This window comes from Mus caroli, chromosome 5, assembly GCF_900094665.2.
Source record: "Mus caroli chromosome 5, CAROLI_EIJ_v1.1, whole genome shotgun sequence".
In the NCBI taxonomy this organism is placed as follows: domain Eukaryota; kingdom Metazoa; phylum Chordata; class Mammalia; order Rodentia; family Muridae; genus Mus; species Mus caroli.
In genome coordinates this window covers 37,621,369-37,647,286 of record NC_034574.1, presented here as the reverse complement: position 1 = coordinate 37,647,286, position 25,918 = coordinate 37,621,369, and the positions used below count along the sequence as shown (strand labels likewise).

Here is a 25,918-nt window from a genome sequence, read left to right as displayed (position 1 = left end):
AGCTTGTAGATGGAATATATAAATAATTTCAATGTATATGTAAGAGGATAAAAATGACAATATTTGAGTAAAGTTTCTACACTTTGACTGAACTGATACTATGTCAAGCTAAGTAATTTTGTGTTGTGTGATGTAGAGACACACTTGCATAGCTATTTGTACAAAATTACAAGGGGAAGACATCATAGATGAATCAATCCAGCATGAAGGAGCAAAAATAGACAAAAATCTGAAAAAAAAACCACAGGAGATAGAACTTAATAGCAAAATAAGTATTTTTCAATACCCCATATATAAGTGGCCTACTAATACCAAGGAAAGGGGATTTGAAGACGGCTTTAAACATGATTCAACTACAGGCAACCCACAGGAAGCTCAGGCCAAATATAACAAACCTTTTCAAAAGGATTTAGCTGAAAAAGAGCAAGCCAATATTCTGGGATGCACAAAGAACAATCAAAGCTTACAAAGAAATACTTTAAAAAATACAAATAACCAACACAATTGGAAAAATGGGCAAAATGCTTGAGCAGACATTTCTCCTAATAGGATGTAAATAGAGAAGATAAACATATGAAATATGTTCAATCTCCCAAGTCATTAGGGAAATTCAGATTAAAACTACAGCGAGCTGTTAGCACACACATCGGAATAGCTCAAACAAAACAGACTGTGATGCCCAAAGCTGTTGAGAATGTGGGGGAAATTATCTATGTGTTGCTGGGACTCTATGAAAACATGAAACAGAGAAAGAATACTGAAAAATTCTTTTATAAACTAAAACATGCAACTCGCAATAAACCCACCAGTTTCCTTCTGCGGCATTTATCTCAGGGAAATAAAAAACAATCTTTGCTCAAAGACTAGTATAAACTAGTCAAAGGTGTTTATTTTTAACAGGAAAAATTATAAACCTCCCACATGTGGTTTGATGGGTGATTGATTCAACAAACTTTCATAAGTCCGTGTTTCATTCACATTTATTTGAGGTAGGAACTCCACAAGGTACTTAAATACATTTGTCACTAAAATAATGTAAATAGTATTATTTTTACTTTTTAAAGGTAGAAACTTGAAGCTCAGATCATGTAAGTGGCGTTTTTATGGTCATTCAGGACAAAGGCTAAAATGTTGAATTAGGATTTATTTACCCATTTACTTTCAGCAGCTATTAGGGAGGTGTAGGAAGTGACTCTGAATAGTGCATAAGGGTCCACATGTTGTTATACTCTGGAATCTAGAATGATCTCATTAAAGTATCATGCCCTTGTTAAAAACTGCTTCTTCCCAGCAGAACTTCAGTACAGTTGAATTCCCAAGAGCCAACCTTTCTTTTCCACCATGCACATAAACTGCTTTCACCTAACAGATCTGTAAAATTATGTCATGGTGATTATTAGTGACTCTTCCTTCTCCAAGGAGAGTGCATTCAAACTTAAGCTCTTCCATTTGCTTGTTCTTTCATTTGCTTATATCTTAACCTTCCTTATATGTGACTAGCGTATTTTATTTTGTGAATAGCATTTCTTCATTCTAAAAAAAAGCTGCTCTCTCATTCTTCATCTGGGAGGTGCCACATGATATGAATTTATCTCGTGGTGGAGTGGCTTGAGTTAGGTGTAGCTCTAGACTCAAACTGAGAATCATGACTCTGTGATTATCAATGATTGGTTCCAAGATGTTCATTGGATGTAATCATGGCCAAAACTGCCTCCTTTAAGATTTTGGAACTCAGGGAGCCTTCAAATTGCTTCAGTATCTTTTTGTTAGTGAAAGCCTCTTGATGTAAAACTCAGAGTGGTTTGGGGTCTATGTTTTGCCTACAAGTGGAGAAAGCTGTTCAACAATAAGAAGTGTGAAGCCAATGAACAAAGGAAGACCCCCCAGAATATGTCCAATTGCAATGTGAGCACCTGCTTCCCAGTGTTCCTATAAAGACTAGGAGATGCTCCAATGCCCTTATAAGGACAGTAATAAGTTGGGACACTTTCCTGTTATTGTCTAAGCATTTCACTATTCTTATTTGTGTGTGAGTTGATTCACATTGGCTTCCACCCATATTTGGAACCGTAATGGTGAAACATAAGCCATAATGGTGGAACTTAATGCACTGTTGGCACCCATACACAGTGTTCTCTCTGCTCCATTTGAATGTACCATTTGCCCATTTGTCATTTGTCACTTAATGACAGATCTAGCTTGAGAATTACGTAGTTAGGCTTTGTATTATACAAACACCAGACTGTATTCTCACAAACTTCGTTGCTATAGCTTTTATGTATCTAAGCAATATTTATTATAAACTCATGGAACCACTCTCCCTTATGTAGTCCAGCTCTGACTGAAAGTTTGTTGTTGTGCATATAACTAGATTTGCCTATAAAAATAAAAATATTTATCAATATTTAAAGTATTCTGTCTGTGTGTTAGTTGAAAACAGTGGTATTATTTTACTGATTATAGCTATGTTCCTTAACAGGCAAGTAAACTAGGAATTTCCTCTCTGTCTCTCTGTCTCTGTCTCTGTCTGTCTACCTGTCTGTCTGTCTACTTGTCTGTCTGTATCTATCACACACACAAAAATAGAAGGAGCTATATTGGGAAGATTGAAGGGATAGGCAGTGGGCTAGGAGAGGGTAATGAGTAGTGAATATAGTCAAAGCACATGACATATAATATAACATAAATATAAACACGAAATCCACTGCTTAGTACAACAAATATAATCAATCATTTTAAAAACCAAAACAGCTAAATAGAAAATATTTTTATTGGCTACTTAAACTTCCTTTGTTACTTTCTGCTGTATAACATTTAAATATTTTTTCTGTGAGCAGTAGTTTTCTTATTAATATGAGAATTTAATCTATTATGTTCCTTAAAAGTATTTTTAGGGCATAACAGTTGCATTTTTAATATTTTGTTTATACCCTTTTTTGTCAGTAAAATAAGTCAGTCACAAAGTAGAATCACATAGTCTCATTTATATGAAATTCTAGAACAGACTAATAGCTTATATTGATAGAAAACACAAGTTGTCATTGTCTGAGCTAAAAAAAATACAGAAAAATTAGGAAATCAAAATATTATGTATCTCCATTAGGTTTTTATTGCATATGAATTTTATCTTGATTCAGCTGATACAAATGGAAAGAAATTTTGTGCTGTATTTTATAACAGTGAATAGTTCTTCTGTACTGAAATGTATTGATCTGTTCTGTTATATTTGTATACTTGAACTTCTTTAGAAGGAATTCTTGTCCTGTTGAATTCCTTTTAACTCTAACTTTCTTTTTCCCATGTCTGTGTACATTTTCTATATTCCATTTGATGCTCTTCCAGTCACTGTACTTTACCCTTTCCCTATATAAAACAATACATATTTCACAAGGTAAGTATTACTGTCACACTTTTTTCAGATGATGACAAGGAAAATGAAGTCTGTAATTTCTAAATCATACCCATGGTGAGTGTTTACATCCTGATCACATAAGACACAATCTCAACCTTTCCGTGACATTGCTGCAAAGTGCCTGAGACACAGGGTAGCTGGTAATTACTAGATTTTACTATCTTCTAGCATTTCATTTGTTTTTGAAATGTTTTACGTCACTTCCTACTGAAAATTAGTACAGTAAAATAGACACTTTCTTATAGGAGACTGTCTAGTATAAACTAGTACTTACACACTTCATATTGAACATGTCCTTGACCAAGGAATGGATGTGTGAATAAAGGACAGAAATGGGGTGGCAGGCAAGAGTCACAATCAGTTTATCTCTACTGGAAGAGCCAAGGTTACTCTTGAGGCCAAATTTTGGAGCATGATGAGCATTCTGGCTCATCTCATATGGAGGGGCCCTATGAAGGCAGAGATGACTGTCCTGAGATCAGGCTAATCGTGGTGTCTTTTACAACCAGTATTTGTGGCTCACTTCTCTGGGTTTTCAAAGTCCTATCATACATCTTTCTTGTAGTTTTGTGTAACAGACTGAATCTTTCCAAGCCTTGGCGCTGAATCTTTCTGTTCTACACCCTTTGTGTCCTCACAGTGTTGGGTGACAGACATGCTGTCAATGGACAGGCCAGGGGTTTAGCTGGAACTGGTGAGCTTTAGGACATGATCTGTGATCTTAATGCAAGATGAAAATTTTAGAGTTAGTTGCTTCATACTGGGTGCTTTGCCGAGAAGTCTTTTTTTCTTTTTCTTTTTTTTCTTTTTAGTAACAAGTGTATTTATTGGTGTTTCTTTGTGTGTGTGTGTGTGTGTGTGTGTGTGTGTGTGTGTGTTTGAGGTAATTTTATTTTTTATTTTAATTAGGTATTTTCTTCATTTACATTTCCAGTGCTATCCCAAAAGTCCCCCATACCCTCCCACCTCCACTGCCCTACCCACCCACTTCCACTTCTTGGCCCTGGCATTCCCCTGTACTGAGGCATATAAAGTTTGCAAGACCAATGGGCCTCTCTTTCCACTGATGGAAGCCATTTTCTGATACATATGCAGCTAGAGACATGAGCTCTGGGGGTTACTGGTTAGTTCATATGGTTGTTCCACCTATAGGATTGCAGACCCCTTTAGCTCCTTGGGTACTTTCTCTAGCTCCTCCATTGGGGGCCCTGTGATCCATCCAATAGCTGACTGTGAGCATCCACTTCTGTGTTTGCTAGGCCCCAGCATAGCCTCACAAGAGACAGCTATATCAGGGTCCTTTCAGCAAAATCTTGCTAGTGCATGCAATGGTGTCAGGGCTTGGAAGCTGATTATGGGGTGGATCCCCGGATATGGCAGTCTCTAGATGGTGCATCCTTTCATCTCAGCTCCAGACTTTGTCTCTGTAACTCCTTCCATGGGTGTTTTGTTCCCAATTCTAAGAAGAGGCAAAGTGTCACACTTTGGTCTTCGTTCTCCTTGAGTTTCATGTGTTTTGCAGATTGTATCTTAATCTTGGGTATTCTAAGTTTCTGGGATAATATCCACTTATCAGTGAGTACATATTGTGTGAGTTCTTTTGTGATTGGGTTACCTCACTCAGGATGATGCCCTCCAGGTCCATCCATTTGCCTAGGAACCAAGAAATCTTAATAACTGTTTTGGTGATTGGGGCCAGCAGAAACCTTCTTCCTGACCTTCTTCTAAGTGACAGGAAGGTCATTCAAGTTTCAAGAGTGCTTTTTTTTTTCTCTGAAACTCAGTAAGGATCTTTTTGCATGTGGAAATATGACCCCTGACAGATACTACACTCACACACATATTTGCACATGGTCTTAATCCACTTGCTGTTGTAGAAGAATGACCACGAATAAATGAATTATAAGAAAAAAGGGTTTCTGGAACACAGGTCCAAAAGCAAGAGCTACCTGCCCAGTACTAAATCAAATATGGTGGGTGGCACCACCAAATGGAGTATGTCAGAAATCCATGAGTGGCTGTGTGCAGGAGAGGGCACAGTGGAAGAGATGCTTTATAACAATTTGCTTTCTTGAGAATGAGTTGCCTCCTACCAGAAATATAGATAGCTAATACCTCTCACAGGCCCATCTCATTGCTATTTTGGTAATCAAATTTCAGCATGTGTTTTAGGTTGGACAAACTATATCCAAACTATAGTACACACACACACACACACACACACACACACACACACACACACACACATGGCATTAGTTCCTAGACACATTCAACCAGTAATGTGTGTACTTCTCTAGTGAGGTTTTCTCATCACAGCATGGCCACTGACCTCAGAGGCTTACTCACGGCTAGTCTCCAAGAACACAAAGATGGGTAGTAATGTCTGCCATATACCCAGTTCAATGTGCACTTCTCAGCAATGGCCTAAATGAACATGTTTAATGGACATCACATTAAATGTGTCTCTGCCCATCTAAATGTAGTAACAGAGTAGTTTCTGAGAAGAATATGGACGTCCCAGCTCTGTGTCTGAGGAGCCCACTGTGGAAAGGTCAGCAGACACCACCCATTGAGCTTTCATCCCCACATGCTCTACCAAGGCTTTGCTCTCCTGGGCTCCTCCTGCCCACCTCTGGGCCCAGGAGAAGTATTGCAACTGTCTTTTTCCTTTACTCACTTCCACAGGAAGTGTGTAGTCTGCTCTCAACTCCCCACTGGTCCAGCTGAGGCTGCCTGAGGGGAGCACTTTTCTCTGAGGTAGCTCCTGGCAGTTCCTGCGTGCTTGCTCTCCTCACAAGGGTTTCTGGGAAACATCACAGCTTGGGGGCTTGTTGTGTTCACTTACAGACCTTCATCTCTTATGAGGGTTACCAATCTCCAGTGTCTCTAACTAGTTTCTTGGTGCATGCTTCTCAGAGAACCTAAATTGACAAAGTAGCCCCCCCCTTTTAAAGTATGGGATAACATAGATGTCCTTCTTGAAGACCTAAAGTTAGGAGGGAGACTAGTTGGGACAAAGAAGGGGGTTAGGGGGTTGGGGGACAGTAGAATAGTGGTAATGGAGGATTAGTGTAGCCACAAGTAATTGTACCAGTAAAGTATCAATTAAAAGTTTTAAAATGACAACTTTATATAACAAAAGATCCAACCCAATGTGTTGTCAAAAACAGCTCCTGCAGCCAGGTTCCCTTTGCTTCTCAAAGTCCTCATTTCTATTCACAAGTGATTTGGTAGCATTTCCAGTGCAGACCAGACATCATTCTAAATTTACACTTGTGCTGGGTCATTCGAGACTCACATTAGTGCTGTGATGAGAACACAGAAGCACAGTGAGAGGAAACGGCTCAGTGTCAGACTGTGCAGGGATGCATGCCCACTGAACAATGCTGCTCCTCTGATACGAGTTCTTTGTTGTTTGTTGTTTTGATATGCTGTACCTTAATCAATACCCAGGTAAAGAAATAAGGCTGTTTTTGTTTTGTTTTGTTTCATTCTGTTTTGTTTCATTTTGTATTATCTGGTGGGAGGAATGCTTCCTCTACTTAAATGGTTAAAAGATCAAGTTTTCAGGTCTTATTTAAATAGCCATATTGTTGAGATCTCATGGACTGACATTGTCATTTCTAGCATAATTGCACAGCAACTTCCTGGTTCTCTAGCTCTCACAATCTTCTGTACACACTTCTGTGACACTCCCTGAGCCTTAGCTGCAAGAGTTGTGGTAGACATATACACTGGAGCTGGAATGGCCCTTATCAGTTGATCTCTGCATTATAACCAGTTATTGTTTTCTCTAGTGGTCTCTGTCTACCACAGAAGGTTTATTTGATGTGGGTTTAGCACTATATTTAACTGTGGGTATAAGGATGCCCTTTAGAATGTAGTTAGGATTATCCTTATCTACTAGAATGGCAGTATAAGCTTCAGTAACATCTATGAACTCACTAGGCCCGCTTAGTTGGATAGCTTTCTAGTACCAGGAATGGTTTCTTCCATGTTGAGAGGGCCTGAAGTCCAATTAGACAGTTGTTGGTTACCACAACAGTGATCACACCAACCAGTATTGCACCTTTGGGTGTATCCTTGCCACAGTGGTCACTGTTGTGCTTCAAACATGGAAAGAAGAAGTCTCATATGGTCCTACCCCTATAGAAAGAACCACGGTTAACTAATGACTGCTGAATGAAGGAAAATTAGTCTCTATAGGGGATTAGCCTTCTAACTGCTTATCCAATACAAAATGGTCAGCCTTGGTATCATTTACACACAAGCAACACTAAAATTCATTATATATATGAAAAAGAATCAATTTGAGAGGGAAGGAGGGAGCATAGGAAGGATTAGAAAGCAAGAAAGGAATAGGGAAGTGATGCAATAATTTGGTTTAAAAATTTAAAAATAATAAAAATATATCTTTAAAAAGATCATGTTTTCAATGTGCCAACTTTCCAGGGAATTTTCACGGTGTGTATTGATCCCAATGTAAATACTGAGTGATTTTCCAGTGTAAGGCCAACTCTTTTTCCTTCCTTATTTCATAACTCTATTGGAAAGCCTTGCTTGGATCATGCAAATAAGGGAACTATCATTCTAAATAGTTGACTTCTAAAGACTGTCTACACACAATTATCAAAAACAAATAGCTCACGATAGGTAATGTTTAAGATCATGTATGTGCACCTAAATCTGAAACCTCACAACCCCTGTGAAGAACTCATAGTTTGAGAAGAAACCAATGCTAATTATTAAGTTGCTCAAATCAGAGCTAATAAATTAGCAGACAAAGAAAATGAAAGCCAAAAGTTAACTCTTTGTGTTGTTTCTGGTATTATTATTTCATCAATTTCAACTGTCTTCATTAACTAACTAGAGTTTTAATGCATTTTGCAGCTAAGATATATTTTATTTTTCTTTATTCCTTTTCTATTTCATTCTTTATGTTTATCAGTGCTATGATTTGAATGTATCCCTAAGTTTCATGTGTTGGAGACTTTACTACTAATGCAACAGTATGGAGTACAGGGCCTAGTAAAAGATGGCTGGGTCATTAAGGCAAGATAAATTAATGAATAGATCAATGAATGAATTAGTCACTATTTCAGAAGCAGATTAATTATGGCAGGAGTATATTTACTATAAAAGCGAATTTGGGATAAGATTAGACTCTAGTGAAGATACTAGATGTTTTGTTGTTTTGTTTTTCAACTTGAAACATACCTAGGCATACCTGGGAAAAGGGGATCTCTGTTAAGGAATTGTTTCCATCAGATTGGCCCATAGGCATGTCTGTAGGGGCATCTTCTTGGTAGACATGGGAGGGCCCAGCATACTGTGAGCAGTATCATTCCTGAGAGGTGGGACTGGGCTTTATGCTAGTGGCCAGAGAGTGACCAGTAACCATTGTCTTTCCATGGTTTCTACCTTAGTTCCTGCTTCCAGCTTCCTGCCAGGACTTCCTTTAATGATGGACTGTAACCTGAAGCTCAAACCCCAAATGACGTAAGTTCCTTGCAGAAGACTCTACTTCCTAGTAGTTTAATCTCCTCCCAAAAGTTCTACAGGCTGGTGACAAAATCTTTAACACATGATCACTTGGGGGACATTCTAGCTGCAAATTATTGTGGGTCATCAGTGACAGAATCATTATGCTCATTTAGAGAGGAAGAATGGCTTTGGGAGATTAACAGTGTTTCTAAGTAGAAACTAAGGGCCTGGAAAAGGGCCCTTCAGAGTACTTAGCTCTGTTTTCTCAGCCTTCTGCAGGATGGGGACAGCGACTTTGTCTTTTCCTGTTGGATTATATTAGAGAATGGCCTGATAATGTCTTGTATTTAATACTCTGTGTCTCTGCAAGAGAACCTTCCTGGGTTACATATGTTTATGATTATTTTTTATGGTCTTCTTGCTTCTTAGTCTAATGTTAGAATGACAGCTATCAGTTCTCCTTAGCATTCGTGTCTCTGTTTGGAGAGAACTGACCAGCTGTTTATTTCAATCTCATCAAACATTTTAGGATTCAAACCTGAATTCCAACAGTGTGGTGGGAATTCCTAATAGAAACTCATCTGTGTTCATTGGGACTTTTAACTTGTATACCACGCTGGGCCCTGTTTAGTAGTTGAAATGGAGTCATTCTATGTAATATGTTGTTGACCTAGGTCTGAATTTTCTTGCAAAAGTATTGAGGGCTTTGAAGAAACAAACGTGCTGATTTCGCCCAATCCAGTCATCAGAAATGGACTTGTGCCAACACAATCTCTCTCTAGCTAGTCCTGGCTCAAGTGGTAGCTTTACTCTTTAGAAAGCAATCGCTGGAATCTAACAGCTTCACATTTATCATTGAGACACCACCCCCTCTCTTCTCCCCGGCTTCTGTTTGATTTTCCCTCCTTGGCTTGGTAAAGAACACATAGTTACTGAAAAGTGATGCAGAAAAAAATTAAACAATGAAAATTAGAACAAAGGAGCATGGAAAAACACATTTGTAAGATATGGAGTTTGAGTTTACACTTAGACTAATTTGGTGGTGTGCATTGGAATTAAACACATTTGTTTAAGTGTAAACCTTACCCAGAGTTTATAAGTAAACTCAATGAACCAGAATTGTTTTTTAATGAGAAATTTAAAATGCCAGTTTGGATGTGTGGTTCATGTGCATACACACACACACACACACACACACACACATACACACACACACACACACACTGTATTTCTCCTCCTGACCTGAAATGGCATCTATTTATCATCTTTCTTTTTTTCCAAACTATCTCCTTGACCTTCTAAATAGTGTACAAGATTGTTAAATTATAATATTAAAGGAAAATGCCTTAACGTTGTATAGCATTTAAGAGCCTACTCACTTTCTTGGAGAGGAAATCTGTATTTCAGTACAAGCAGAACAAGAAAGCAAAGGGAGTACACTGACAGCTTTCAGACTCTTTAATATGCATTGGAGGCCAGATGAGGAGTTTCATGTCTAATGCCGTAATTTAGACTTTCATAGATTCTTCCATTTGTGTCTTAACATGAGGAGACCCAGGTAGTCTAGTCAACTGGTCAGAATCATAAGCAAGTTAGCATCGGAGGTTGTATTGTAAGATGGATGCGTATGAGTCTGTTTCACACAAGCCTGGGAAATGGGGAGAAAGGAGCCATCTTTACTGGAACAGATGTCAGACTCCACATAGGTATGGCCTTTGTCACCATAGCATGGTTGCTGACTAAGGCAGTGTAGCCTTCTCTGTCCTTATAAAGCCTAGTGAGGAAAACCATATTTGTAGAAAGTGGACCACCGAAAGGATCTTAAGTTCACTGCAGTGACTAGGTTAAGGCCATTTCATAAAAGGAACTAAGATTTGAAACAACAGGAACTTCCTGTCTGGCTGTGTGAAAGACACAAGAGTGAGATCAGACTGTTCACAAGGTTCCTCCAGAAGTCTGGGAAGGAAGCTGCCTCTTCCAGGATTGTGTTCATACCTGACTCTTTACACCTTGGTTTCTCCAAATATGTTTCTACATCCAGATCTTCATGCAATCTCATTTTAGCTCAACTACTCTAAAAACAAGCCCTTATCTTGGTTAGGATTTAAACATTTTGAGGGCATATAATATGGTCCCCAAAGTCCAGACTTCTGTAGTGAATTAGCTTATTGATTATTTTTCCATACTGGACCATGTACCATACCAAGAATTGACATGTCAAAGAAGCCAGTTTTTCATCTTTCCAGCAGGGAAGTCAGACATTAAACAATTACAATAAAATGTGCTGTGTTGTTTATTTTTCGTATGGTCATGACCAAAAAGGGAGGAAAAGACAAAAAAAGGATACTTAAGGAGAGAGGTACATAGTTTCATAGGATCCATTTCATATTCTAGTTTTGTGGCACAGTGCACTTGGGCAGAACAGTATGATGGTAAGAACATGTGGCCAGGCTGAATGGGAAGCACCGAAAATGGGGCACAGGAAGAGACTGGCACAAGATATAACTACCAGATGCATGCCACCAGTGACCCACTCCTTCTAGCTAGGCCTGTCCCCTTCCTTCCACCACTTCCCATAATACAGTGTTATTGTGAACCTATCAAGGGAGTAATCTATTCATTAGGTCATAGAACTTCTGATCCAGTCTCTGGAGAGTACCTTCACAAACATACCCAGAGGTATTTTGTTAACTCCTTAAGTGTTTTTTAACCCAATCAAGCTGAGAGACAAACATAATTGCCTCCGGCACGGGCACACACACACACACACACACACACACACACACACACACACACTAGGGTAACTATTATGTGCAAATATGTGTGGCATTTAGCAAGGGACAATGATTCAAATAGGACTTTGTTCCACGAGAAATGATGGTGGAAGACCATGCAAGTGGGGCTCGTGGGGGTTAATATATAATTCAAGGTGATTGACACAACTGGTTTATCCTTTCATGGAGGTTTTCTGCTTTTTCTTTCAAAGCATTATTAATTTTGTTTTCTTGCATTATTTTTCCTCAAGAAATAAAATAACCTTTCAATGACCAAGACAAAGTAACTTTGAGATCATCTCTTCTTATATTCCTTAGGATTCTCATTTTATATGTAATTCTAGAAGTTCTACTTTAATCAATTCATAGTGTCTGTGAATTGCTTTGGTTTAATCCCAATATCTCAAAGCAATCCAAGTATGCAAGGATACTTTTTTTTTCTTTTTTTTAATTGGGTATTTATTTCATTTACATTTCCAATGCTATCCCAAAAGTCCCCCACACGCTCCCTCCCCAACTCTCCCCCCCCCCTTCTTGGCCCTGTCGTTCCCCTGTACTGAGGCATATAAAGTTTGCATGACTAATGGGCCTCTCTTTCCACTGATGGCCAACTAGGCCATTTTCTGATTCATATGCAGCTAGAGACACAAGCTTCAGGGGGGTACTGGTTAGTTCATTGTTGTTCCACCTATAGGATTGCAGTTCCCTTTAGCTCCTTGGGTACTTTCTCTAGCTCCTCCATTGGGGGCCCTGTGATCCATCCAACAGCTGACTGTGAGCGTCCACTTCTGTGTTTGCTAGGCCCTGGCATAGTCTCACAAGAGACAGCTTCAAGGATACTATTGATAGCTCCATGCTATTACACTAACTGAACATCTTAGAAAAAGTGTGGAAATATATTTTCTCTAGAAATTCTGGTCCAGTAATACCTTTGATCTTCTAAGATACATTGCAGTCTTTTTAAATGACTATACTTTTTGTTGTTTTGTGTTGTTTTGTATTTTGGCTGTCAGGAAGCTTAAAAGTAAGTTAATGGCTATCCCATTTCATCTTTAACTTGGGGTTTCTACTGTTTGGAATCTACCTAGTAATGCATTGTTCTCATCTCACTAATACCTTAGTTTGGCTTTCTACTGCTGTGACAAACACCATGAGCAGAAATCACTTGGAGAGGAAAGGTTTTATTTCATCTCATAGTTTATACTCCATTATGAAGGAAATCAGGATAGGAACTCAAGTCAGGAACCGAAGGCAGGCACTGGATCAGAGAACATGAAAGAACATTGATTATTAGCTTGCTCTGTACAGCTTGCTCAGCCTACTTTCTTTTACTGTGCAGGACATCAGGACCAGAGCTGGCTCCACTCACTTCCTACATCAATCATTAATCAAGCAAATTCCCTAAAGACTTGCCTATAGACAATCTGATTCAGGTATTTTCTCAATTGAGGTTCCCTCTTCTCAGATGAGGCTAGCTGTGTCAAGCTGAAAAAATTGTAACCAAGACAACAATTTTACCTTTATTATACAATCACTTTTACTATAGTAATACGCATAGTATTTATTGGATTTTACTTCCTATCAAAAATATTGTGAGATTATTATGTGGATTAAAGTGTGTCACTTTTTATTGTATTGTAAATAGTTATTGCTGTTTATCCATTATTATTATTATTTTTTTAACCCTCCATACCCTGCCCCAATGTTCATTGAGCAAGGTGTTTACTTTCTTAGCTCTTGGTCAAGGAGGCTTGCACCATCTTTAGCATGGTGTTGTCTAGAGATGCCCTCTGCTGTCATGGTGTTCCAGGAGCCCAGACCCAATATGGTGAGCATCTGTAGGTTCTTGACTTAGGGGCTCATTTGATGATGGCTACATGGCCAGGTTAGATGAGAGAGACAAGTAGGAAAGCTTCTTTGGGCAGTGAGTCAGACAATCCCTAAATCTGAAGAAGAAACCACTGGATGTTGGAGGAAAATTGTGCACTGAGAAAAGGTTCATCATGGAATATAGGCAAAGCAGGTTGGAGGCTCTTTATTGATAAAGTCTAAAGTCTAGCTGATCTCCAGGCTTCTCCTTTCCTGAGCCAAACTGTTTAAACCAGTCAGAATTTGTATTGTTTTGTTGTTACAACTCTCATTTCAATGAACTGCCTGAAATATTTTTGGGAGCAACATTAAATCCAAATAAAAGAAAAGAAAGTGATAGCAAATTTGTAATGACACACTATTCGTGATTGGATTCCATCTTCTTGATTTGTATGACCTATGTATAGTGCCTTATTTCTATCCATTCACAAGGGTCAGCCCAAACATCCCTCTGTAATGAAGGCAATTTGAAGTTGCTGACTCAATTATCCAATCAGTTACTGCCTTCTGTGTACTTCCTTCATTCCCCTCCATTTTCACAATCAGAACAGAATTGTGTTGATGCTCATATGCCTCTTTAGGGATGATATATTTCTTAAGGGCAGACACTCCTACTATATTTTCTGCTATCTAGCAGCTATCAGTCCGACCACATAGCTCATTGCTATTCGTAGGGAGTAATTGAAAATTGAGAAGCAAGAATGCATTGGCTTCTCTGTTGACAGAAGTAGTTTGTTTTTGAGTTTTTGAGTGTTTGTGTGTGTGGTTGTTTTTTTTTTGTTTTGTTTTGTTTTGTTTTTGAAAACAAACAATAACAACAACAAAAAACAGATAATCTGGGTGTGTTTGGGCCCTTGAGTTGACCTTCTCAATTCCTAAGTAAAGAAACGGAGACTCAGAGAGATAAGGTGACTTGCCCAAAGCCATATAGATTAAACTTGTAACCAGGAAGGGAAACCAGGATGGGAACTGCCCCAGTCTACTCCCACTCCTTCCCTACTCATCTCCGCTGCTCTGATTCTTGTGTGCCCTTGGCCCTTGGCCTGACCCCCGTTAGAGTATTTCTCTGAATTCTTCTCTGTTGCAAGAATGAAATGATTCTCACTGGATTGTTGGCCAGAGGCACATCATGTAAACACTTGACAGCACTCTGGGCACCATTAAAATAGGACATTCCATTTTTGCCTACTTTCCAAGCCTTGGTACTGTGCAGGAAAAGTCACTCACTTCCTTCAGTGACAGGCAAACATTATAGAACCCTGCACTCTGGCATGGCTACAAAGAGTAAAATTCTAGGCATTATAGAGAGCATCCTTTTTCCATTTGTTTTAGCAAGCATTGTTTCATTTTAATAATCTGTGACAAGATGTCTAGCTAACATGAAACACCTGGTAAACATATCGGAAATATCGAAATGCGGTTACCACTCAAAAGCTCTCCCAAAACACTTGGCTATCTACCCTTTCAGTTTACTTGTTTACTTTTAAATTTTGTACATGCATACATTGCATATAAAGACCATTTCCCCCCATCCTTCCTCTTAGGCAGCTTTCTCCTCCTAGATGATTTTACTTCTTGTTTTGTACCATGTGTACATGCTTGCTTGTATGTATCTACATAAAATTTAGGAACCACAAATGAGATAAAACATATATTTGTCTTTGTGAGGCTGACTTAAGTCGCTTAATATAACTATCTCCATTTATCTTAATGTAAGATCTAAGATTGCTAGAGGGAAGAAGTTGGTAAAACATTTTAAGATACAGGCACAAGCTATCCACCCTCGTGTCAATGGAAGAGTGATACCCTTGGCTCAGTTGGTGTTACTGAATGGCACATGGAGGCTTTTCTAGCTGTAGACATTCACAGAAAGAGATTGTTTTCTTCAGTGTGTTTAGTATATGCAAAATAAATTTATAGACATATAGACAGACAGACTGTAACCAGGTATGGTTTTTTAATCCCAGTACCTTGGAGGCTAAGGAAAAGGAACATGAACTGGAGACCTGCAGAGAGCTGTGTCTCAAAGAACACACACACACACACACACACACACACACACACACACACACACACATATGTGGAGAGAGAGAGTCTAGAATGTAGATTAATTTGGACTTTGTCAGGTATCTGAGTTAAATGAAAAAAACATAAAAAACTATCTTCTCTTCTTTCATATTGGGCTAGTGCTAAAGAATAATTATTTAAGGAAGTTAAGCAAGTTCCATTTATTTTCAAACTATGGTGTGCTAGGAATAATACTTGGCAGGAGGAAAGGAGATATGTGTGTAACAGGATAGATGAAGATAAGTCTCTGGCTCTGCAGGCAAATGTACTGTAGTCACACGACCACAAGGGCTTGACTGAAATATCCGAGAGTACCTCTAGGGTAGTTTTAGAATCTAATAGCTAGTCTCCAACTTTCTACTTCAAACTTTCAAGGTGGCTTTTTATCCTATCTCATCATAATTTATCACTATAAATGATGTTAACTCAGCAGTTGCCATGTACTGGGTACCAAGTGTCAGTTTCTAGGTAATACCTTCTACAGATGACAATTCTTAGACCTTTAGACAAAGCTAGGATCTCTTGGGAAGCAGCCTTTAGGTTTTTTTTCTTTCTCTTCTTCTTCCTCCTCCTCTTCTTTTTCAAGACAGAATCTTATTAATCAGCTTTTGCTGTCCTAGAACTCACTATATAGACCAAGGTGGCCTCAAACTCACAAAGATTCACTTGCCTCTGATTCCCTACTGCTAGGACTAAAGGCATGCTGCTTTATCACCATTGGGCAGAGTCTCTTTTAAAACATATTCTTCATTTGCTGATTGGGTTTGCTCATTTTGTTTATTTTAGCAGTTTCATAAGTTGAAATTTGCCTATTAATGCATATTTTATACTTAAGTAGCGCCGATGTTTGGTTTTGGCCAGTTTTGCTGGTCATGGAGCTAGCTCTTCACAAATCACCAGTTACTCTGTACTTTACAGATGAGGAAGCAGAGCTCAGAGAGTGCACATTTCTGAAGAATAAGGTCTGTGTCCTTCTTGATCTTGTTCTTGTCAGCTGAGCACTGTGCTACTTTCAGATGGCTTCCAGGAATCTGAGGATCCTAGACTTGGGGATTTCTCTATGCTTTATGCCTCTTGGGAAATCAGCCTGAAATCCCCATTCTCTTTATTCTCATGTATTTAACTTCATTAGTTCTTTTAAATTGACCTTAGGGTTCCAGTTAGTCACAGTGTGCTGTCCGCTTTGACTGATCTCTTCTCCCTCTCTTGTCTTTTAAAAACAATGTCAACAGAGCACAAATTGCAATCCACAGGGATGAAACTAATAGCTGGAGACTGGAAAGTGAAGAAAAGGGCTCAAGCACTTTCCTGAGAAGAAACTGACCCAGGTATGACTGACAGCAGAGTAGAAAAGATGCCCATGTAGATGCCTGTGAATGTTGTGCTTGTGGCACCCTTGAGAGGCTCTTCAAGGAAATACTAGGAGCACTGGACAGTCAGAGGCACTAGCTAGCACAGGGTGAGTGGCAGACTTCTGCCTCAAGTCTGTCTCCAACCTTCCATAATCAGAAGTCTCTCATCACTTCTTATTGTGAGCTTTTGGTCTTAGGGATGCCAACATCTGGGGAAAGCCAAGTCATCTGACACAAGATCAAAACTAGAGACCAAGTAGCATCTATATAAAACATTCTGACATATCAGTATCCTTCGACTGCTTAAGATCGCTAGCAACTAGGGATCTACCCATTCCTATGGGTGTGCATGAGTGTATACAAGAGAATGTGTATATGGGTGGGTGGGTGTGAGTATGTATGTTTGACTATGTTCAGGCCAGGGGTCAACCTCAGTTGTTGTTCTTCAGGTACTAGGCTTCTTTTTTATTAGAGGCAAGGTTTTCTACTGGCCTATAACTTATTGAGTGAGACATATTGCATGGCCAATGATTCCCGAGGGGTCTGCCTGTTTCCATTGCACCAGCAATGAAATTATAGGTGTGCACTGCAACACCCATATTTCTTTCCCTGTGTTCAGGAAATTGGACTCATGTTCCCATTCTTATAAGGCAAACTCTTTACAGATTGAGCTATCTTCCCAATCTTCCCAATCTGCTCATTTCTATTTCTAGCAGTAGATTGGAAAGCCATTTTTTTTAAGAAATAATATATCTCTAGAGATCTTCATCAACCAGAATAACACTCTTCCACTACCACTAGCAAAACCCAGCAGTTAAATCCAAGCCTGGAATCATATTGCTTCTAATAAAACATCTGTATTCTTTACTCTTTAAAAAGTTGTATCAAAAACCCTGAACTAGTTAGTTCATGAAACTCTTTCAAATAAAAGATCGGAGCACACAAAAGTTTAACCAACCAATAATTTAAAAAAAAAACAATTATGAAAATGACTGTGCTTAAATGAAACTGGGAAAATAGGGAAAGCTTTGAAAAACATGTTACCGATAGAGTCACAAACACAAGGAAATTTGTTTTCTCAATGTCCCACCAAAATGTTTTCATAAAGGGAACATTGGAGCAATTAAAAACCTCTACGGGAAACATATTTTTATTTTGCTTTATCCCTCAAAAATTTCAAATCACATATAAAATTTAGGAACTAACTGTTGAAGAATACAAGTAAAGATGGTGGACAAAGAAGGAAGGAAGGAAAATTAGACACTTGTTCCAGGCACTCCTACAGCTAAACATTAGGGAGACTCAGAAAGAGAAGATAGAAAAGTACACCCGTGGGCTGAGAGGTAGATCAGTGAGAGTGCTTGCTGCACAAGGATGAGGGCTTGGGTTCCAATGTGAGATTGAATGTATAACGCTAACACTGTGAGGCTGTGGGGTTGTGGTACCTGATGAATTAGTGGTGCTTGGTGGCCACCAACCTAGCTGTGGATACCGTTAGAGACCCTGTCTCAAAGGAATAAGGCGTATGGTGATAGGATAGGACATCAGACATCCTCCTTTCACTTCATCATGCCCATGGGTATTTGCATGCCCCCATACAAATATGTATATCACACACACACACACACTAGTACACACATACATACACTCCATACATACTTATACACAAAACAACTAGATAATAGATAATAAAAAGGATAAAGTGTTAAAAATAACATAGGGATGACTCTCTTATTCATGTATGTGAGACTGTATACTGACAGGCTCCAGGTTTATTTACCTGTATATATTATTTTTCATCAAGGCATTATAAGTTCTCAACTTCAGGATATTAAGAACAAAGGTAAAGGGAGAAAGGATGTCAGATGGCTTCAGCCAACACAGCAACATTGGATGGTAAAACAGAGCAATATAGTCAAAGGTTTGAGGCATAGAAATCACATGTTTTGTACTTAGGCAGTCAATCATTGAGTATATAATGTAGTACGTAGGCATTTTTGACATAAAGGGTCAAGCACCTTACTCACTAGAAATTGTAGTAAGCTTATGGAAAACAAGCTTTATAAAATGAAGTTTTGCTAGACATGGTGGCGCACACCTTTAATCCCAGAATTTAGGAGGCAAGGGCCAGCCTGATCTACATAGTGAGTTCCAGGATAGCAAGAGCTACATAGCAACACCCTGTCTCAAAAAAAAAAAAAAAAGTGAGATTAATTGATTGCTTAAATAATCCAAATACAATGAATTTTGTGTGGCAGGCTTGGGCATTGGTCAAACTGGAGCATGGTGGTAGCTACAAAGCAGAAGATAGAGAATGGGAAAGGAATGTGGAAGAGAAGGCAATATTCGATCAAGTATTCATAAATTGTAGTAGAGCATTTGCAAAATTAGCCTATAGGTTTGAAGAGGTCAATGAAAGAAGTAATGATAAACACATTGAAAAAAAAAAAAAGGAAGCCAGGCGGTGGTGGTGCACGCCTTTAATCCCAACACTTGGGAGGCAGAGGCAGGCAGACTTCTGAGTTCAAGGCCAGCTTGGTCTACAGAGTGAGTTCCAGGACAGCTAGGGCTACACAGAGAAACCCTGTCTCGGGAAAAAAAAATAGGGAAATAAAACAAACAAACAAACAAACACCCCCATAAAAACAAACAAACAAACAAAAAACCCAAGGGCTTATTAACAACTGTAGGAAAAACCAGAAAACATGAGGAAAGACACAAAAACCCAGTGTGCTTGTTGCTGAGGAATAAACAATCTTTCTCTGGTCAGAATAATGCAAACACCTATTGCTGATTAACTCAACATTTTATGCAGAATTAAATTCAGGGATGAGGGAATGTTGAAGGCTATGTCCATACCATGTGTAACAGGAAGAATAAGTAATGTCTATAATTTGTAGAATGAGATGTGCTACTGTAAGTATCTTGTTTGTAAGATATACTAGTGTAAGGATCCTATTTGCAAGATATACTAGTGCAAGAATCCCATTTTCAAGATATACTAGTGTAAGGATCCTATTTGTAGACAGGAATATAATTACAAAGAGAAGTAAAGTAGCTGAAAGTAGTTGGCTCAGAGGCTAGATATCACAATCTTTTAGTATAAGACAATATACTTTAAAAAAAAATTAATTTAGAAATAACATTTCATCCAGCTTTAAAAAATTCTGCTTCCTGGGTAGTTTTGCTTGCTCTCCTACTCACTTCATCTAAGTGCATGTGAGTAACCATCATTGCCAGCCTCACCAGCTTTAGAATCAGCCAGGAGATACACCCTGGCAATGACTTTGAGAATGCTTACTGAGGGAGCAAGACCCTCCCTGAAGGAAGGTGGCAGCATTCCATGGGCTGCTGTCTAGGAATGAGTAAAAAGAGGAATGAGGAAGGCCAGCTAAGGCCTAACATCCCCACCTTCTCGGCCTCCTCATCCACCCATCTATGAGTAAGCATCCTGGCGGAGAGGCTCTCCTGATGTCATGAGGGAACATAAGGGACTTATCTTGTGCAGAATTCACACTGGAGAGGCCATCATTTGTGTCCATCAAGAAGATATTACAGTTCCCTTATCCCTAAAATGATATCAGTAGAACAGCTAACCACAGTAACAATGGGATTGAAATATTAAAAGGGAAAATATCAATCAAGAGTTCTGCTACTTATCACCTCACCTCTTTTCATTTTCCTGCTCCTATCTGGCTGCTGTCTATGTGCAGACATGATATGCTCGCTGTCATTGGTGAAGAAGTGGTTTTCTGTAATGATTCACTCATACATGCAACACTCTGACACATTTTCCTTTGTGGGCACATGGTCTTAATAATGGTTATTATAAACAGCTGTATAGTATTTCACAAGCACTACCCTTCTTCATCCTCTAAATGGCCATATTGATCAAATCTTTCTTACTAAATAGTTGTCATGGTCATATGTATCTCTTAATTTTTTTGATCATTTATCTAAATTATTTCCTAGTAGATGCTAAATTGCTTATTGTAGTGGTTTAAATAAAAATTATTCCCTAAAATGCCCATGGGAGGAGATAGAGAGGCAAAGTGTGGAGAAGAGACTGAAGAAAAAACCATCCAGAGACTGCCCCACCTGGGGAGTCACCCCATATATAGTCACCAAACCCAGACACTATTGTGGATGCCAACAAGTGCTTGCTGACAGGAGCCTGATATAACTGTCTACTCAGTGCCTGTCAAATACAGAAGTGGATGCTCACAGCCAACCACTGTACTGAGCAGAGGGTCCCCAATGGAGGAACTAGAGAATGGAGGACTGAAGGAAATGAAGGAGCTTGCAGCCCCATAGGAGGAACAACAATATGAACCAATCAGTAACCCCCAGAGTTCCCAGGGACTAAATCACCAACCAAAGAGTACACATGGAGGGATTCATGGCTCCAGCTGCATATGTAGCAGAGGATGGTCTTTTGGATATCAATGGAAGGAGAGGCCCTTGGTCTTGAGAAGGCTCAATGCCCCAGTATAGGGGAATGCCAAGATAGGGAAGCAGAAGTGGGTGGGTTGGTGAGCAGGGGGAGGGAGGATGGGCTCGGGGGTTTTCAGAGGGGAAACCAGGAAAGGGGATAACATTTGAAATGTAAATAAAGACAATATCTAATAAAAAATGAAAAGAAAAGTTGTTCTCAATAGACTCACATACTTAAATATGTGCTCCTTGGTTAGTGGTTCTGTTTGGGAATGTAATGGAACTTTTAGGACATGGAGACTGGCTTGAGAAACTATGTCATTGAGGGGCACATTTTGCAAGTTTATACCTTGTTCTCCTTCCAGCTTCCTCTGTGATTCCTGTGTGTCAGAATGTGATCACCCATCCCTCTGCTCCAGTTGCCTGCTAGGCTATGCCTCCCTTGCCATTTTGGGCTCCCTCTCTGAAACTTACCATAGCCCAAGTAAATGTTCCTATCTGTAAGTTGACTTTGGTCATTATATTTTATTTCAGCAACAAGGCATTGATTTTTTTTGCAATTTTAAAAGGTAGAAATAAAAAAAAAATCAAATCTCAAAATGTAAGGATAAAATAACCGTGTGTGTGTATGTGTATGTGTGTGTGTGTGTGTGTGTGTGTGTGTGTGTACTCTTGTCTCTTTTTCACATCCATCCATTTGCTAACCAAAATTTCTAAAATTCCTTTTGACTGATTACTTGGTTACATTTCTCATCACTATACACAAATCCTGGCAAGGCTCACAGAATGTAAGCCCATCAGGGTAGAGAAGGCTTAGCAGTAGGGCCAAGTCATCTGTGGTAGCAGGATCAGGAAATGACTCCTCCATTGATGGTGGGATTGCAAGCTGGCACAACCACTCTGGAAATCAGTCTGGTAGTTCCTCAGAAAATTGGACATAGTACTACCTGAGGACCCAGCCATACCACTGCTGGGCATATACCCAGAAGATGCTCTAATATGTAAAAAAGACACATGCTCCACTATGTTCATAGCAGCCTTATATATAATATCCAGGAGCTGGAAAGAACCTTCAACCGAGGAATGGATACAGAAAATGTGTTACATTTACACAATGGAGTACTACTCAGCTATTAAAAACGATGAATTCATGAAGTTCTTAGGCAAATGTATAGAATTAGAAATTATCATCCTGAGTGAGGTAATGTAATCTCAAAAGAACACACATGGTATGCACTCACTGATAAATGGATATTAGCCCAAAAGCTCCAAGTAACCAGGATACAATTCACAGACCACATGAAGTTCAATAAGAAGGAAGACCAAAGTGTGGGTGCTTCTTCGAAGCAGAACAAAATACTCACAGGAGCAAATATGGAGATAAAGTGTTGCGCAGAGACTGAAGGAAACACCACCCAGAGACTGTCCCACCTGGAGATCCATCCCATATATAGTTACCAAACCCAGACACTATTGTGGCTGCCAAGAAGTGCATGCTGAAAGGAGCCTGATATGGCTGTCTCCTGAGAGGCCCTGCCAGAGCCTTAAAAATACAGAGGTGGATGTTCATAGCCAACCATTGGACTGAGTGTGGGGTCCCCAACAGAGGAGTTAAAGAAAGGACTGGAAATGCTGAAGGGGTTTGCAACACCATAGGAAAAACAACTATATCAACCAACCAGACCCCCCAGAACTCCCAGGGACAAAGGAGTACATATGGCTCCAGCTGCATATGTAGCAGAGTATGGCCTTGTCATGCATCAATGGGAGGAGCGGTCCTTCGTCCTATGAAGGCTCAATAGATGCCCCAATAGAGGGTGAGGAGGTGGGAGTGGGTGGGTGGATGGGTGGGTGGAGGAACACCCTCATAGAAGCAGGGGGAGGGAGGATGTGAAAGGGTGTTTCCGGGAGGGAGGGAAAGCAGGAAATGGGATAACATTTGAAATGTAAATAAAGAAAATATCCAATTTAAAAAAGAAAGAATGAAAGAGAGAGAGAAAGGAAGAAAGAAGAAAGAAAGAAAGAAAGAAAGAAAGAAAGAAAGAAAGAAAGAAAGAAAGAAAGAAAGAAAGAAAGAAAGAGAAAAAGGAAAAGAAGAGAGAGAGAAACTACTTGCTCTTATCTTGAACAGCCGGGAAGCAAAGACAGGACAGGAAGCAGGTCTAAGCTATCTATAAATCTCAAGGTCCATTTCTGGGAACCCACTTACTCCACTGAGGCTCTCCTCCTAAAGGTTTCACAACCTTCTATAACAACATCACAAACTGGGGACCAAATGTTCAAACATATGCGCTTATTTTTTTTTTTAAGCTGAAGGACAATTTTATTGGAGTTTAAAAGAACCCCACCCCCACCCCAGGGCAGGCAAGCTACAAATCTCAAAATCTGGAGAATGGAGGAGGGAAGAGGGNAATAGCCTAGCTGTTTAAGTTGGCATGGAGGTCAGGCACATGGCCAACCAACAGCCACATGGTGGGAAGGCTTCAGAGAAAGAGTAAGGGAGCCCATATGCGCTTATAAGAGACATTTCCCATTCTCATTGTAACACCTGTGTTTGAGCTTCATATGCATTATTTACTTCCCTCTATTGGCCCTTACTCTGCCTTGAGGTACTGTGCAAAACAAATGTGCTCTCTTCTTCCACATGACAGCCTTTTAAATATTTGAGGATGATAATCACAGACAAGTTGACCTTTGAACAGTCTTTCGACTGAAATATTCCCCATCCCTACTTGTGAGTCGTCCTACTCATTCACCTTTGCTGTTTTCTGCCCCAGTTACCCAACTTTCTTCTGCCCTTGCACACCATCCGCAGTTCTCTAGCCTCCTGGTACTTGATCCATGCCTCTGCATCCTGTTAAATTAGAAATTCCATCAATTAGAAGAAGCACCGTTGTTGCTTATGCCTCACTAAGAATAGCAGACTGAGCAGCACTGACAATTCCGTTGACATGATGTCAACTATTGAGGCCTACTTCATCATCAGAGATGTTAAAATGTGAAAGAAATAAGTGCGAGGTAGGATCAGTGAAATATGAGAAGGCAGTTATTTCTTTTTAAGTTAACTTCAGCATGTCAGGGCATGTCTTTCAGTGTGACCCCTGGAGCTGGATAGATTATTTTTATGGATTTTTACTTTTCTGATGGTAGTTGTTGCTGCCTGGGACTCTCATACTTTATGATCTTGAGAGTGAGTGAATGGGGACTTTCTGACTGTTTTCTCTCTCTCTCTCTCTCTCTCTCTGTGTGTGTGTGTGTGTATGTGTGTGTGTGTGTGTGTGTGGCCCATGACAAAGCTTTATCGATCCATCCTAAAGATAACAACGCAGTTTTGGTTCAATAGTCACTGATGGGCCACTTGGTTATATAGCACAAATTCAGGAATGGGAATAAAGAAATTGCAGACAAAGTGCTGGTGATGGGTTTTATGTGTAACCGGCTTAAAAATAAACCAAGACTGAAGAACTCTTAACTATCTGTGGTCACAGACCCAAATAGCAATGACATAGATCAACACTGTCAAAAGAGTGATTTAGCAAGTCCAGTGTGGGAAATGGTAGGAAGATGTATAGATCTAGGGCTTTAAGTAATAGCATTGTTACATTAGAACATCTGTGAATAGCATATAAATTTGAACCATAGTTTAAAGACACAATAACCCTAGCTTTTTAGTAAATTCACAATCATCTTCATTCAAATTCAGCAATTTAGGCACATTGTTTAGTTGGTGTATCTTCTTGGGTATTCTTTTTTGAAATTGAGAAATTTCAAAACTGAGTATTTTTGGCAATTCCTTTAATTATGCATGACTTGTACTATTTATTCAAGTAAAAATAAATGTAGGACTTTTAATAGCAAAATTCACACTATGATCCATTCAAAGTCTTCTTTGTAAATGTTAGAAAACACAATCCATTTTGCAATTCCTAGTAATTTTGTTCTACAAAATTCTGAGGGAAATTAACCTAGCAGATACTAAAGGATTTTGCACATGAGAGATTCTTTTGTAAGGCTTGATTCCTGCTAGCTTCTGGGGGCAACATTTTCACCCACATGTCAATCTATAATGCTAAGCAATGGATGTATTTATTTAAACAGACTCTATTTAATAAATGTTGCTGACTCCCTGGCCCTGAGCCCTAGATCTCATTGAGCACTGAAATTCACACATCAATGAAAACATCTCTGACAAAGACATTTTTTTCCATGATACTTCCTTGTGCTTGAAAAAACTAAATAGAGCTTCAGCACTGTTCCTGAGGGTCACTCCACACAGCAAAATACCCAGCCGACAGCACCTAAGTGTGCATGATGTGGCACCTAATACACTGCAAGAAAGGCCTACACTTACAGTATACGCAGTAAAACAGGAGGACAACATACTGCTGTGTTATAGGTTGGCTAATAATGTGAGGAATGGTGGCCGAATGCTGGCCTATTGGCTTCAAAAACTTTACAAATACCAGCTTTGAGACCAAAAATATGTTTTAGCATTAGGGAAATTGAGAAATAAAGACTCTGCCAAC

At 39.3% G+C, this 25,918-nt stretch overlaps 1 long non-coding RNA gene across 4 annotated transcripts in view; it reads left to right on the top strand.

Moving 5' to 3' along the window:
• The window catches only part of LOC110295223, a 61,190-nt gene that overhangs the window by 12,922 nt on the left and 22,350 nt on the right, over positions 1 to 25,918 (top strand). For all 4 annotated transcript variants that reach the window (XR_002378030.1, XR_002378031.2, XR_002378029.2 and 1 more), the window contains exon 2: positions 8,839 to 8,911. This is a non-coding gene — a long non-coding RNA (uncharacterized LOC110295223). The remainder of the gene's footprint in view (positions 1 to 8,838; positions 8,912 to 25,918) is intronic.